Here is a 13,498-nt window from a genome sequence, read left to right on the forward strand (position 1 = left end):
TTCTCAATTAATAGGTCTGAAATCCACAAAATATTTAATTTATTCCTTGGAAAAAGAAAGATTTCTTTAGAGAATGCATGCAGGGGAAGGTTGCTTTCTTCTTAGAAGTTGGAAGTAATACCCCCCCCAAAAAAAGTAATGATATTGCTTTATATGAATATTTAAAAACAAGTGTAACATTTTATTATTAGATCCTGGTTATGCTGATATACATATTCTTTGTAAGAATTCTGTGATATGCAACTCCGGAACTGAACATGAAGTGAACACCTACTTTTAGAAATTTAAACTTGTGAGTACATAGTCAATACCTGGGGTTCAGAATATGTACTAAGAGGTAGCTTAAAAATGGCAACTTAGGAAAAATTATGGGGGTGTTGTCAGGAAAACTGCCGGTCAGAAAATAGGTCATTGATAGCATGCTCTTGAAAGATTGCTAATCGGTGTATTTTTTTTTTGGGGTGAGGGTACTTGCCAGTCTCAATAACTACATGATTTTCAACTATTATGATTTTACCCTAAAATGTAATCTTCTCTACAAATATTTACTGATGTTATTAATAAAGTTAGAGCTATTTAAAATGACTCCATAACACATAGGGATAAAGTCCTAACTATGCTTCAGGTGACCAGAAGTTTAGTAGTGGGTCCAGGTATTCAGGAAACTGGCTGGAGAGACATAGGAGGGAATAGCTGATGCAAACTCACTCAAATAGGGGATTGGTCAAAGTCCCGCCACTCCAGCTCCATATGGCATATAGCAGGGCATGCTGCCTTGATCTCCAGGAATAAGACAAATGAGGCTTGACAAGGAGTCCCCACAGTTTAGTCAGGGCATGGGGGGGGGGCAGGAATGTTTATTCTTATTGACGAGGCCTGACATGGCAGGCTGTAGTATGCCTGCTGTCCAAAAGTCTGAGGGGAGTTTGGTGCTAAGCACTAAAGCCAAGCTAAGCATGGATGACACCTCACCAGTCTTCCAAATGTACCAAAAAAAACACTCAGCATGGGCGCTGGATCCAATAAAGGGCAACACCCAAAAATATCCAAATAACCAAGCCAACAGGATAATTTCCAATACGTTTTATGGTCTCACAGCACCAAGATTAAGCGCTTTCATTCCTCACAGGAAACTTCTTTAGAATAAAGATATGTTCCAAAATCATCAGTTAAATACCTACATTAATTAGTAGTTGTTGTATAATTATTTAATTAATTAAAGTTTAATCATCATGTAATTAAACTGTGACCAGGTAAGTCAACATTATTCTTTAAAGTTAGACTTAGGAAACAAAGCAAATAACCTGAGAAACATTGTTCATAAACAAAATTAAAACCAAAACAGATTTTTCATTTTTATAAAAACCAATGTACACTGTAAAACTCAATATTTTAGGACATTCCTTTTAAAGCAGGGACAATAGAAATGTATTCATTTAACCAAGGTAAAGTGCAAGCATCCAAATGTAGCTGACAATAGGTATATATACCACTCCTTTTGTATAGCAGCTATAATAACCATTGGCTGTTAATTTCCTTTGTCCACTACTGATATATATCTCAGCCTTATTGGCAATGTATGGACATTGGGCACAGGTGCCACATCTATATGTGCCAGTTCTATCTCCCCTTTGGTTATGATACCTTTTATTTTCAAAAATATTCTTTAAATTTTGCCCTCTCATATATACAAATTTCAAGGTTTTCCCAAATATTTCTAAGCTATTGGGCATCTTTCAGAAAAGAGTTGAGTTGTGCACATCTAATTTCAAGTTATTGGTGATAGAAAAAGGTGATATTCCCGAAAGAGGGGGGGATTGGGAGACCACTTTAGAATATCGAGAGTTAATGTGACAGCTACATTTGGATGCTTGCACTTTACCTGGGTTAAATGAATACATTTCTATTGTCCCTGCTTTAAAAAAGAATGTCTTAAAATATTGAATTTTACAGTGTACATTGTTTTTTATAAATATGAAAAATCTATTTTGGTTTTAATTTTATGAACAATGTTTCTCAGGTTATTTGCTTTATTTCCAAAGTCTAACTTTAAAGAATAATGTTGACTTACCTGGTCACAGTTTAATTACATACTGATTAAACTTTAATTAATTAAATAATTATATAACAGCTACTAATTAATGCAGGTATTTAACTGATGATAATCATGTATTGATTTGTGATCGACTGTGCAGTAGCTTGGAGTACAGTGGGGTGAATTAGGTGTTTTTTTTCAAGAGCACGTTTAGTACCTGCACTCGCATTACACTCAGAAGGTGACAGCAAAACTCTACGTGTTCATCCAATGCTCTTAACAGTTTCCATGACAACCTACACTTTGGGAGGACACCAAATCATGGAGGACATTTTCAAGGTTAAATCCACTACTGTAGTACAGACATACTAATTGACTTGCCAGATCCTGAAAGGGGCTGTAACAAAGGAGGTGGTGCCTTGCTCTGCTAAGGCATACCTCTCACTCTCAATACTCATTTATTCTTGACATAGAAAACAGAGATGCAGTCTGAAAAAAGGTCTGTGTTGTCCACAGTGCCTTTATGTTTGGACAAATGTGACCTATAGACCTCCTTTCAAGTTCCAGCTTTAGAAGGCAAGATATTTGGTAGGGGAATTCGAATGAGACGCCCTAGGATGAAAGTAAGCAAACTACTGGAGAAAAAGGTTTAGGATTCCTGTGTGAGCTTACTACCTAGGACATTTTTGTATCTAGGTCTGGCCTAATTAATGTTCTAATGAATAGGATGTTTGACATTCTCTATTTTTTCAACTGTTTGTACTTTGTGAGATAAGCAGACATTGTATTTTTCCAGTGGGTATTTGATTTGGATTAGACGGCGAGGGATAGTGTATGCTTTTATGTAACTTGCTTGCCTCAATAATTACTGAATAACTGACTGTACCTTATCCCTACTAGGTGGTTAGTGCACGCACCCCATTAGGATAGCTAGTAGCCAAGCCCTCCAAATATTGTCCCCCACTTACTCCTTATCCACTCACTACTACAACTGCCTCCCCCCCTCCACTCCACCCTTCTATATCCCTGTGAATACACCCTCACACATTTCATTCTAATCATGTCCTCTCAAACTTATTAACCATCTCTCTTCCTACACATCTTTCTCACTCAACTCATACTCTGTCTCCCACCATGCAAACAAAATCTGCCTATGCTCTAATACCCTTATTTCTAAGCCTAATCCTCTTCTGCTTACTCTACCTTACAAGTCTCCCACAGTTTCAGCACTCCCCTCCCTTTCATACAACTGCAATTTACATTAAAAAAGACTTTCCCTTTACAACCCAAGCCTCTCCCCACCCTCTACAAACATAATGAATCTTTTCTGTTTCAAAGGAAGCTCTTCCTTACCCCTAGTAAACCACTTCCCATACCCACCAAACTCACCTCATTAGGTTCCAATATCTACACCTATGACCCATTACAAAATAGATATCTGTCCATACTCTACTCAAAATTTATCACCCTCCTCCTCCATTCTGGAGACATACACCCTAACCCAGGGCCTTCATACAACTCCACCTCTAAACCACATTCACATAGCTCTTCCCTGCACTACAAATCTGTTCTCCTTGCCACACTTAATACCAGGAGCCTTTGTAATAAAATAGCTTCCTTTCACGCCTGGATCTCTCATAACAAACCTGATACTGTCTCTATCACAGAAACCTGGCTAAAACCACACATAAAAGATACAGAAATTATGCCCCCTAACTATAAACTTATAAGAAGTGACAAACCTCAAAAGAAAGGTGGAGGAGTAGCCTTACTCTTCTCCTCCTCCTTAACAGTAACACCCTATACTAAGCCCATACCCTCATTTGACACCACCGAGCTAACCCTCGCCTGTCTCAAAGTAAATAATAATAAAACTTTATGCATTGCGTCCCTGCACATTCCTCCTGGTAACAATATCCCTATACTGGAAGATATTCTTTCCTAGTTCACTTCCCAACATAAATAGTGAGACTATAATCCTTGGCAATGTCAACATAAACTGGTCTTCCATTGACTCATCTACCCCTTCTCAAAGCATCAACCTATATCAATTCACACAGCGAATCAAAATCCCTACTAGACCAAATAAAGATTACACCACAGGTAGCATCCTTGACTGGATACTAGTCTCCCATCCAAACTGAGTTTCTGATAGTGGTACTGTCGCAGACTCCCTTAGTAACCATCTCCCTGCCTACATATGCCATTCCCCCTCCACCATCCTCTTTCAACACAGACACATTACCACCTACAACATGCAAAACTTCAACCCCCTAATTTTCTATAATACCTTAAAACAGATAGACTGGAGCCCTGTAAAGTGCCTCCCTTTAGATGCCGCAGTCTCACATTTCAGTAGAATTTTCACTGATATACTTAACCACTTCGCTCCCAGTAGAACCAAAAGACTCAGATCCAAAACAACCCCCTGGCTAACTAAAGACACAAAACTACTTTTGCATCACTGAGATAAAATCTGGAAATACTACCAAAAATGCAAAACTCCCAACTCTCTTGCCGAATACAAGCAACTGCGAAATCAAGTAAAAAAACAAATAGCCACTGACCGCAAATCCTACTACCTTAAACTTCAAAATAATCATAAAACCAACCCCAGAAAATTTGGAATAATATTTCATCAATATTATCCCCAGGCAAAAAAGAGAACCCTTGCCCTGACCCAGACACACCAGACCTCCACCTAGTTACCCAATGTAACTCCTTTTTCATTGACTCCATAGGCAAACTCACCTCTTCTTTCCCTAACAACATCCCCCCCAACTTAACTGATAAAAACTTAACATCCATGAATCCTAAGTCCTCCCCTTTTACTCTCAAATCCATTCCTACCCACACTATTAAAAAGCTCCTACAAAAGTTAAAACCTTGCTCTAATGCCCCAGATGACATTCCATCCAAATTTCTCCAACTAGCTGCTGATGGCATAGCCCTTCCAATCAGCATCCTAATCAATCGCTCCATTCAGGAGTCCTATGTACCACACCTCTGGAAAAAAGCCTTCATTATCCCCCTCCATAAAGGAGGTACAAACTGTTCAATCTCCAACTTTCGCCCTATTGCTATCCTATCCCCTATCTCTAAGACACTCAAAAAATGTATTCACCTCCAGCTATTACCCTACCTATTGGACAACCAACTCCTAACTCCTACCCATTATGGGTTTATGCCAGGATATAGCACCACCACTGCCCTTCTTTCCTTCCTCGAAATCATTAACTCTGCTCGTGACTCTGGGAACATAGTTTCTACGCTCCTCCTCGACTTATCTAAAGCTTTCAACACTGTCTCTCATGTGCTTCTACTTTCTAAACTCTCCCATCTTAATCTCTCCTCTTCGTCTGTCATATTGTTCTCCAGCTATCTCTCAGCCAGGGAACAAGCTGTAAAATGGAACTACTGCACTTCCTCTTTCCTTCACACCCCAACAGGTGTACCCCAATGTTCTATTTTGGGTCCTTTACTATTTAACATTTTCATCAATGATTTCCACCAAAAGATCCCCAATGCTAAACTGGTGCAATACGCAGATGACTCCACTATCATCTGCTCAGCCAAAACTCTTCCTTTACTAATAAACCTTACGCAAGAAACCTTCTCCTCCACTGAGTCCTGGATGCTTGACAATCACTTGGCCCTAAATACCTCCAAATCTAAAATAATGATCTTTACCCCTTCTAGACATACTGCTGCTGACAAAGCATCCTTCTCTATACTTAGCCTAAACAAAACAACTATTGAAATAGTTCCCCATACAAAACTTCTGGGCGTTCTTATCAATGACCAGCTAAAATCTGATATCCACCTACAAACCAATATTAAAAAGACTCATCAAAAACTTGGTATGCTTTATCGACACAGGCGCTACCTTTCTCTGTCTTCTAGACAACTCTTATCTACCATCTAACTCCTACCCTCCCTTTTGTATGGAGCTCCACTACTCTCTAACCTCCAATCATCCCTAAAATCTAAACTTTCCTCATGTTATAACAACATTTCAAAGTTTGCCACAGGATCCAAATCCTCTACACACCATTGCAACTCCCTACATGCTCTAAATTGGTTGGAACTCTCAAGCTACCTAAATTTCATTCAACTAACTACAGCACACAAGCTAATTTTCAAACCTTCTAACTGTCCATCACTCTCCTCTTCCCTAAAACTTCACCAGTCACATAGAACACTTAGATCCACAAATCAGAACCTCTTAGAACTTTACAAGCCTTTACACGCACCAGGGCAACTTCTACTATCATTCTCCCTTGCCAGATTATGGAACTCTCTTCCCCCTTACATTAGAACTACCCCTAACCTACCATCCTTTAAAACCAGACTCCACTCTCACCTCTCTTCCCTCTGGGAGTGCTCCTGTACCCATCCTACCTGATTCCTGATATCTATCCCTATTCTATTCTATTCTATTCTACTCTAATCTCTGCCACTACTTCAATTTATCTCTTTAAAATTCCTTTGCCTAAATGCATAGAGTGTATTAAATGAACATAAATGTATTGTTTTTGCTAATATCTTATAAGTGATTGACTCAGCTCATATATTTCAAGATATGTAAAATCTTGCCTTGCTGTATATTGAATGTTAAACTGTTGTTCTCATATGCTGTACTAATACATTGTATATTGTATATTGTCTTTCTGTCTGGACCTTTTCTCCTCGGGCCTCCATTGAAAATGGGCTACCTTGGCCCAATGGACTTTCCCGGTTAAACTGAAATAAATAAATAAAATAAATATCTTTATTGTGAAGAAGTTCCCTGTGAGGAATGAAAGCACTTAATCTTGGGGTTGTGAGATAATAAAATGTATTGGAAATTATCCTGTTGGTTTGGTTATGCGGATAGTTTTGGGTATCAGCCTTTATTGGATCCAGCGGCGATGCTGCATGTTTTTCTGTGGTATTTTGTTCATTATACTGCTCGAGTTCCATCGGATTTTTTGAGTCTTCCAATTGGAACCATCCACTGTTAGCCGAAAAACAGAGAGGGTTAGGGAGTACCTAATGAGCTAATAAGTGGGGTTCTAGAGCAGCTGAACTCAATGGCAGGTGTGACGATAGGAGGTACTGCCAGCACAGCTAGCTGGAATTTTGTAAATAATTATATGTCATTTGTGAATATAAAACTGATTTATACAAGATGTTTGTGTTACATATGTATTAGAACTATATGTCATGTGTATATCAAACTGATTTGTACAGATGTTTGTGCTGAAAAGGTATTTGTAAAGTGCTTGTGTTTGAAATGTATCCGCAGTGTGCCCTATTGGAGAGAACAGAAATGTACTTGCAGTATTGTAACTGTTTAAAGGTATATGTTTTAACAGAGGAAACTGGAAATCGGGAGGTTAACCTCAGTCCAGCAAAGTTTAAAATATATCTGAAATTAAATCACTTTACAGGCTACGCCAGAAAGATGCTATTTCACAGGTTTTTATGCAGCCAGAGACACAAAGTCTGTACTAGGAAGCTTTCTGTATTGTCTTTGGGGTGAACTAATTACTACTGTGAAAGTGTGGAGGTATGAAATTGTTTTAGGACTTCTAGCACTTGTCACAGATCTGAGCAAAAACCCTTGTGTGTGTATTTTTACAGGTAGGTGCTAAATCTTGGCAGCTTCCAGCAACTGGGGTTTGCGTGGGAACTAGAAGTCAGATGACCAGATGTGATGTCATTCTGCAAGCTATCCCAGAAGTAATTTTTAGATAGTATTTTGAGAAGTCTCTTAGTGAGACTGAGCATTCTGTATTCTGTCTTGGGCCTGACAACAAGAAGGGCCATTCACTACATCATCTGACTTGCTCTATTAAGTAAGTAGGAAATAGTAATTCTCTTAGATTTTAAATTCAGTCAGGGATATAGTGAAGCTGAGTTTAGATATTGTTTTCTTTATTTGTTTGAGTCTGTCCTTTAATATTATTTTAAATAGTTCCTGTGATTTTGAACTCTGATGTCACTGTGAATAGATATTTAGTATTGTCTTTTCTTGTTCTTTTATTAGTTATTATTAAATATATTTAAACCTTTCATTGTGGCTGATCTTTGTAGAGATATTTACGTTTTGAGAGTATTTTCATATTTATTTGGTGACACTGTGTGGGCCACTCCTAATAGCCTTGCTCTTGGTCAAACTACCATTTGTATTAGTATTAATATTGCACAATAAAATTAGACACCATTTATTAAGGGCTTTAAAGTAGCTGGCAAGGGGTTCTGGTGGCAGTGATAACTACCTTATAGTCTAGGCAAAAGGGGGCATAGCTAGTAAACCTGTGCCAGCCTTTCCCCGGTGTGTGTGTGTGTGTGTGTGTGTGTGTGTGTGTGTGTGTGTGTGTGTGTGTGTGTGTGTGTGTGTGTGTGTGCAAATCAAATCTCAAAGAGTGTGTGTGTCAGCTACTTGAGCAGGGACACGAAGCACTGGTTGGACAGAGAGAGTGTTGGAGGACTTGGCTTGGAACCCTGGCTAAGGACTCAACTCTATAGCTGTGCCATTGGGGTGTCTTATTGGGGATCTGGAGAAAGAGGGAGAAACCAATCCTGGACTGACTGTGGTCTCTGTGTATTCTTAAGGGAAATTCCACTTGATGCAGAGAGCTGCATCTGGAAATACAGTGTGTACTTGTCGGCCTCTCTGTGTACATCCCCCACTGTTGCCAGTGGTGTGAATTGAGGCTCCTTGATTACTGGCCTAGAGGTGGGGCATCACAACAGGAATGAAAGACTCGGTAGGAAGACCAGGGATCTGGATGCCTACAGCTGGGCAGGACAAAAAACAACTTACTGGTAGTCACATAAAATGTTAAATTCTTGAACTGAGTTTGTTTCTTTGTATTTTAATGATGTAGCTAATCTCACTGGAACAAGCCACTTTTTTGGGACAGACTTGGGTGGTGGTGATCCGCTGTGGTGACCCCTAACCGGGAAAAGCCGAAAGAAGAAGAAGAAGAAGACTTGGGTGGTTAAATCAAAAGCTGCAGAAAAAGAAATGTTACAGGAACACATTAAAATGCAATTCTTATGGCATATCACACAGACAGTACTAAGCAACTTGTACTTGTAACATTTTCTTTGCAGTAAATTACAAACTAGTTCATCAACAGAATATAATTTGTGCAAGATAATTCCCATTATAAATGGCATCTAAAATTAATTCTGTGACACAAAGTGTAGCTGGTCATGGACCGGCACATTGAAGCCCCTATTTCTTCTGGACTGAACACAAAATGGGCAACTCATAAACAGCTGATATATCTTACCTTGAGGCTGGATACCTTGGTGTGTAAAAAAAGGACTTTCAAGGGAGGCTTAAACTTAATGAGAAAAAGCCTGCCACCATTAGTGACCAGCAATGAAGATCCCAACTTTAAAGTTACTAATAATAGTAAATTGAGGCAGTGACAGCTTCTGTAAACATCTGGGACGGGGAATTCAGTAGTAGTAGATAGCTGATTTCTGTTAAGATCACTGTTATACTGAAAGTTGTTCATATATACCTTTGGACACTGCACATACTCTTCATTGTTTATTGTCTAACCCTTTTAATGCATAACTAAATTGCACTGTTACTAGAACATTTAGTAAAGCTGTTTCTAATCTCTCTTAACACAATACCCTAAAAAGATTAAGACCAGCTACTCTGAAGTGATATATTATGTATGAGAAAACATTTACTGTTCCAATGCAGTAAAAAGGATATGTTTAGCTGCACTAAAAGAGATAAGGAATTGTACAGAGACTGTACACCTATGAGTGCCTACCTGTGCTTGTGTCCACCTGGGAATACCTGAGTGCTGGTAGTGAATAACTTCCTACTTTTGGTTATGTAACTGTCTTATATAGGAGTTCACATATTATCACTGGCCCTCTGTAAATATGTGCAGAATTATTTCTATCTCCACCTCTTTATCTATTTACAGAGGAATAGTAATAATATGCACTTACAATATTCAGTAAAAAGGATGCTATTAATGCCTTGCAACTCATGTTTGTATGGACAGAGAGCAAATAACAGGTAGGGATTACAATAATGAATGGGTAGGATATACTTAATGTAGCGCAACTCATGCTTGTATAAACAGTGTTATGATGTAGCAATAACTTTGTATGTAAGTAGTGAAATAGTGCCATGTTATTGTTACAGGACAATTGTCGACTTATAAGTGAAGTAAGAGATGTTGGTTTGTCCTTATGGGGTTAGGAATCTATAACATGAAAAAGGGGAAAGTAAACTGTTTTGCCTTGACCACACCTAGTCTTAGTCTGTCCTACTGTATAACCTGTTGCAACTCCTAACTTTCCTTCTCTGTTGTAACTTCTGCTTAAACTAACCTCCTAAACCCTCATCTCTACTACTATAGCCCCCTCCTTTCTCTCCCCCTCCTATTCTCCACACTATTTATCTTTTCCCCCCACTTCCTATCAATGTCTGTACATTTTCCTTCTTTTGAACAATGATTATCCTTTTGTTTTTAACTTGTATATGTAGTAAATTTAGACCATTGCTATCAGTACAACCCTTAATCTTCATCATTTTTTCTTTTGTTTTTCTCTTTATAATTAATTTCATATTTGCATTGTTGTTTTTAATAGTTTTTGTCCTGTATGTTTATCTTTGCTTATGTTTGCTGGGGCTCTTTCCCCTTGGGTCTCCACTGAAAATGAGTTGCTTCCTATCAATGCAACACAAATAGTTAATAACCTTTTCTGTTTTATAATTATTTTTGTATTGTGATTTTTATTTAATACTTGTATATTGTCACATTATCTTCACTTATGTTTGCTGGGGCTTTTATTCCCCTTGGGTCTCCACTGAAAATGGGCTTGTTTGCAAACTCAGTTGGACTAACCCGGTTAACAAATGTGAAATAAATAAATAAGGGAGTTGTGGGGTTGTTATGTGTAGATGACGTAGCTTGTAGTACATATTATAAAGCACAGCTGGTTATTAAAGATCGACAAAGTATTAATTTCTGTACACAGAATACTGATACAGTGGTACATAATATAGTCTGAGCTGGCAGATAGAGAGTACTACAGTTTATAGACAATGCAGTATAGAACAGAGGCTACAAAGGATACTAGAAGTAGTGAAGCAGCGATGTGATAATTACATGATATAGTGTGGATCCACACTTCTGAATCACAGCCGACTTTTTGAACAACTGCTGCCGTTGTGTAGGGATGATGCATATGTATATATGCACAGGAAATAAACATATACACTACACAGTACTGCACCACTGATCACAAAACAGTAAATACATACAACAAATGTAGACAACTGAGGACAGACACAATGATGATGTGGGGAGATGTAGCAAATGAACAGGCATGCAATGAGTTTATAAGAAAAGATAACTAGATGGTATTGCTTTACAAATAACCAAGAAGTAAAACACTGGTGAGATATACCTGAGCTATAATTTATTAAGTAGGGCTGAAGTATTTGTGTGAAATTGACTGTACGATGTAACTATATAAGGCAAATTTAGAAGCAGAGAGAGAGAGAGAGAGAAGGTTAGAATCTGATTTTGAAGGATGGAGTTCTAGACTGCTGGTGACTGCTTGGTGAAAGCATGTTTAGCGATAGCTAGACAGCAGATGAATTGTAAATGGAACCGTCCTTCTACAGGTTATGACTTTGTGTAGCTCATGGCTACAGCTTTTTTCTGTGTTTATTATAGTGAATTGTATGGTGTACATGGAATGCAATGCAAAGTTTAAAATGTTATTCTGTATAATGATTGCATGATCTAGATCAAGATCAGAAGGGTCATTATACAAGGCCACCTGATTAGTTAAGAAATGTAAGATAAAATAAAAATAAATCCCAGTCCCTCCACTCCTCTGTAATTAATTCTCTAATGAAACAGCTTAATTTTGTTTGTCTGCACAGTTCCCCTAATGTGAATGCAGTACTTCAGATGTGACCTTACCAGTCCTCCATACAGCAGAAGATGACCTCAACATCTTTGTAATCTTCTCCTCGTGCTGTGTATCCCGGCATCCTCCTGACCCTCTCCACTGTCGTTTCACACAGCAAAGTGTCATTCAGCTTTTTGGGGTCATCCTTACTTGCAAATCCCCTTTCCTTCTATCTTCTACTTAGGGTCACCTCCCTAAGTGCTCCCCACAAAATGTGTGTCCATGGATTTGTTTTCATTAAACCCAAGCTGCTTTTTCCCATGTCACAGTGCAAGTCATGATAGGCTGCTCAGGAAGCTTGTCCCCCGCCTTTAAGTACAGTATGAATCTTTGTACCATCAGAATGCAAGTTTATTATGCTCTCAGAAGTGTGATATCATTTTTATGTGCACTAAACCTGCCTGCTCACAGCTCTAAACTCTGTGCCACCACAATGCTTACTGACTTTTGATATTTCCTGTCTCTGGACCACCTGCTGCTCTGCTTTTTAGCAAGCAGACAGTTTCCTGTCCATGCCATCATTTTGGAAATCCCACACTTGCTTTTATTTTTATTCCAACCCTTTCTGTGAAAGAACATCAAAGGCTTTGATAAAGTCTAAATGTACCATATCCATATAAATGGTTCCCCTTTCAATCTCTGGACACCCAAACACATAAATAGATCAAATTAGACTGTTCAGACCTCTGCTATGTGAAACCATGTGGGTGAGGACTGGTCTAAGTGTTGTCCTTCAGGAATGCCACATTCGTTGAGTGCAGAACCTTTTTCTTGATTTTCTTTGGCATTGAGATAAACCTAATGGGGCAATGCATAGCTGGCTTCTCCCTATCTCCCCCTTTATACACAGGAATTGTGTTCTCATGCTGCAGTATTCAGTACCATTCTGGTTACTAATGATCCTGTGTTCTCATGCTGCAGTATTCAGTACCATTCTGGTTACTAATGATCCTGTGTTCTCATGCTGCAATATTCAGTACCATTCTGGTTACTAATGATCCTGTGTTCTCATGCTGCAGTATTCAGTACCATTCTGGTTACTAATGATCCTGTGTTCTCATGCTGCAGTATTCAGTACCATTCTGGTTACTAATGATCCTGTGTTCTCATGCTGCAGTATTCAGTACCATTCTGGTTACTAATGATCCTGTGTTCTCATGCTGCAGTATTCAGTACCATTCTGGTTACTAATGATCCTGTGTTCTCATGCTGCAGTATTCAGTACCATTCTGGTTACTAATGATCCTGTGTTCTCATGCTGCAGTATTCAGTACCATTCTGGTTACTAATGATCCTGTGTTCTCATGCTGCAGTATTCAGTACCATTCTGGTTACTAATGATCCTGTGTTCTCATGCTGCAGTATTCAGTACCATTCTGGTTACTAATGATCCTGTGTTCTCATGCTGCAGTATTCAGTACCATTCTGGTTACTAATGATCCTGTGTTCTCATGCTGCAGTATTCAGTACCATTCTGGTTACTAATGATCCTGTGTTCTCATGCTGCAG

The 13,498-nt window shown here is 38.7% G+C and overlaps 1 protein-coding gene across 1 annotated transcript in view; it reads right to left on the reverse strand.

Moving 5' to 3' along the window:
* The window catches only part of CABP5 (calcium binding protein 5), a 133,045-nt gene that overhangs the window by 111,960 nt on the left and 7,587 nt on the right, over positions 1 to 13,498 (reverse strand). The window lies entirely within an intron of this gene.

This window comes from Protopterus annectens, chromosome 10.part0 (genome assembly GCF_019279795.1).
Source record: "Protopterus annectens isolate FY-2018-M chromosome 10.part0, PAN1.0, whole genome shotgun sequence".
In the NCBI taxonomy this organism is placed as follows: Eukaryota; Metazoa; Chordata; order Ceratodontiformes; family Protopteridae; genus Protopterus; species Protopterus annectens.